Source organism: Penaeus monodon, chromosome 37 (genome assembly GCF_015228065.2).
Source record: "Penaeus monodon isolate SGIC_2016 chromosome 37, NSTDA_Pmon_1, whole genome shotgun sequence".
Lineage (NCBI taxonomy): Eukaryota > Metazoa > Arthropoda > Malacostraca > Decapoda > Penaeidae > Penaeus > Penaeus monodon.
In genome coordinates this window covers 33,043,937-33,048,172 of record NC_051422.1, presented here as the reverse complement: position 1 = coordinate 33,048,172, position 4,236 = coordinate 33,043,937, and positions in this window count along the sequence as shown.

Genomic DNA, 4,236 nt, shown 5'->3' with positions numbered 1-4,236 from the left:
TATTATATATAATATATATATATATATATATATATATATATATATATATATATATATATATATATGTGTGTGTGTGTGTGTGTGTGTGTGTGTGTGTGTGTGTGTGTGTGTGTGTGTATATATATATATATATAATATATATATATATATATATATATATATATATATATGTATATATATGTGTGTGTGGGGGGGTATAATGTATGTATGTATTTATGTATGAATGAATATTTGTACATGTTTATGTCTATCTATCCGTATATCTATCTATTTATCTATATATAAACATATATATCAATATACATACATATATACATATATATATATATATATATATATATATATATATATATATATATATTATATATTTTATATATATATATATATATATATATATGTGTGTGTGTGTGTGTGTGTGTGTGCGTGTGTGTGTGTGTGTGTGCAATGTATGCATTTATGTATTTATACATATTTATGTCTATGTATCTGTCTATCTGTCTATATACATATATATATATATAATATATATATATATATATATATATATATACATATATATATATATATATATATATATATATATATATATATATATATATATATATATATATATATATATATATATATATATATATATTACACACATATGTGTGGTGTTGATATATATAATATATATAAACATAAATGTATATATATATATATATATATATATATTAATATATTATATACATATATATATATATATATATATATAATACATATATATATATATATATATATATATATATAATATTAATATATATGTATGTATGTATGTGTGTTGTGTGTATATTTGTATGAAAGTATATACACATACTCGTATGTATATATGCACACACACGGAAGAAATATGTGGCGTCGAGCGCGTGAAAGCCATTATTTAGGCACAAGGACCGGGGGCGAGAAGCAGAATCGCACCACTAAAGTTTACATTTATTTTCCATTCCGGTTAAGTGGGGGTAGACGTGGCTTCGAGGGGGGTGGGGCGGAGGGGGGGAAAGGGAGGGAGGGGAAGGGAAGGGAAAGAGTTGGGGGGCGGAGGGGGGGAAAAGGAGGGAGGGGAAGGGAAGGGAAAGAGTGGGGAGTCAGAGGGGAAGAGGAAAAGGGGTTTTGACTGAGCGAAATGAGGGGATGGAGAAGAAGGGGATTTTATACTGAGAAAGAATAAGGAGAAACAAAGTAGATAAGAAAAAGGGAGAAAATGAAGTAGCAAGAGAAAGGGCCAGGAAAAGGGCCAAGAAAATGGACGAAAAAAGATAGGAGAGAGGGAAGGAGGGGGGGAGAGACAGAAGGAAGGGAGGAGGGGGGAGGGGGGAGAGAGGGAAGGAAGGGAGGGGGGAGGGACAGAAGAAGGGAGGGAAGGGGAGAGAGGGAAGGAGGGAGGAGGGGGGGAGGGACAGAAGGAGGGAGGGAGGGGGAGGTAAATGATAGATGGTGATGGAAGAGGCAGCGTCGAGGAGGGGGAGGAGGGGGAGGAGGGGGAGGAGAGGATAGACGGGGGAGATGGTATAAGAGAGAAACAAAAATAACAAACTGAAAGGAAAGAAGGAGAAAAGCGAAGAGACGAAACAACAACAACATCGAACGATGAAAATGCGAACTGTGGTGATAATGATAAAGATGATAATGATGAGGAAGAAGATAATGATGAGGAAGAAGATAATGATAATGATTAAGATGATAATGAAGATGGAGATGATAGTGATAGCATGATAATGCTAACAATGATATAAATAATGATGATAATAATGATGATGATAGTGATAATAATAATAAAACGATTAAGAATAATAACATTGATAATAAGAATAACAATGATAATAATGATAATGATAATAACTGATTCGATTTTACGACAACAACAGGAGCAGCAACAAAAAATAATAGTAATAATAACAATAAGGATAATAATAGTAATGATAATGATAATAGTTATAAAAATGATAATAGCAATGATAGTGATAATTATCATGATGATGATGATAAAAGTAGTAGAACAGTAGTAATAGTAATGATGATAATCATATCAAGATCAATAACAGCAATGATAGTAATGATAATCAATATCAATAATAGTAATGATAGTGATAAATAAATAAATAAATAAATATATACTACTTCTACTAATAATAAAAATAACAACAACAATAACATTAATAATGTTAATAATGATAACAAAATTAATGATGATAATAATATAATAATGATAATAACAATAACAATAATAATAATAATAATAATAATAATAATAATAATAAGAATGATGATAATCATAATAATAACAATAGTGGTAATGATGATAATAAAGATAACAGAAGTAATGGTAATAATGATAGTAATAATAAGGATAATGATACTACTACTACTACTACTAATAATAATAATGATAATGATAATAATAATAATGATTATAATAATGATAATAATAATAATAATAATAATAATAATAATAATAATTCCCTGCCTGCTCTGGCTATCCTTATATTAGGGTACAACGAGCCGGGGTTTCTCTTACCAGGAGAGACTAACCCTGGGATTCCGAAAGTGGGGGAGACCCAAACGGGGTGTCGCATACAGGGATTAGCGCGTCGGGTTTTAACTGCTTTCATGGATCGCCGACATCTCATACGGGTGAAGCTAGGAAGCAAAGGCGTGAAGTAAAGAAGCAAAGGCCGAAAGAAATGCGGTAAGGAGGAAAACCTGAACAGGGATGAAGCAAAGATGCAAAGACCCAATAGAAACGAACCCAAGACCGAGCCGGGGTGAAGCAAAGAAGTAATGACCGAAAGGAGGTGGATGAAGCAAATAGGTTCAGATTAAAGAATATGGAGAAAAAATAAAAAATGGAGCTGAAGCAAAGAAGCAAAGAGTAAAAACGGGGGAAGAAAGAGGGTAATGCCTGAATAGAGGTGACGGAAAGAAGCAAATATTGACCAAAGGTGAAGCAAAGATACGAGGACTGAAAAGAGCGAGAAGAGAAGGGAAGACCAAACGACGTCGAAGCAAAGGAAGAAAGATCGAGGAGGGATGAAGTTGAGAAACAAAGCTCGGAGATAAAGCAAGGAAGTAAAGACCGAACGGGGGTGAAGCAAAGAAGCAAAGACCGAAGAAATACAAAGCATGGAAGCGAAGAATGAGAAGCGAGAACCGAGTAACAAATGTCAAACAACAGCGAGTGAAAACGGAAAGGAACTGAAGCAAACATCGATATCATAGATGAGACAACGAAGAAAAAAACAAATAGAGAAGAAATAAAGAAGAAGAAGAGGAAGAAAAGATAATATATCAGGTAAAGAAGCAACAACAACAACAACAAAGAGATGAGGAGACCATATTAAAGGTAAAGACCGAACGGGGATGAAGCAAAGAGGCGAAGGCTAAAGAAAGTGAAGCAAAGACGAGAAGTGAAGACTGGGGAAAATGAAGCAAAGAGGGTACAAAGACGAGGTAAAGAAAAAACATCAAACGAAAAGAGATGAAGCAAGCAGGCGAAGAATGCACAAAGATAAAGCGAGATTCGATAGATGTGCTTCCCCAGAATCAGATAGGACACCCCTGCTCCGCCAGGTCGTTTTCTCTACGGTTTTCCCATTTAATTCTATTTCACTTTTCATTGCTTTATTGCGTTATATTTATCTCTTTTCTGTTCCTTCTTTTTTCTCGTTATTTCATTTTCTTTACTTGAGATTAAGTGGCGTGTTTACATAGCGTTATAATGTAGGATTTTCAGTTTTACATATTATTTTCTTTTTTTTGTTTTATCATTTCTTAGTTTTTTTTTCTAAGATTCATTTAATCTCTAAATAGTTATCTTATTTATTCGAGACTATTTAGAAAAATAGTCGGAATCAATATATCCTTTTATATAATGAGATCTTCCATTTCATCTTCTATGTATTAAAATTTCTTTTATCAATTTTTTGATGATGTTGCTATTCTTGTTCTTCTTCTTCCTCCGATTATTCGCGATTCTTTTGTTTGTTTCTTTGGAGGCCGAAAGGCTCAAGTCTCGGCCATCCGTCTTCCCATTTGAAGTCGTTTTCTTTCGTATTCCCATTTTCTTGTTCTCCGTGGTTTCTTGTTTCTGTCCACTTCGTTTATTTTGATTTTTCTAATTCCCTTTAATTGTTTGTTGGTTACCAAGAGATGTGTTTGCATGCAGACCCGGACTCCCTCCTTCTTGCGACTAATTTTCGC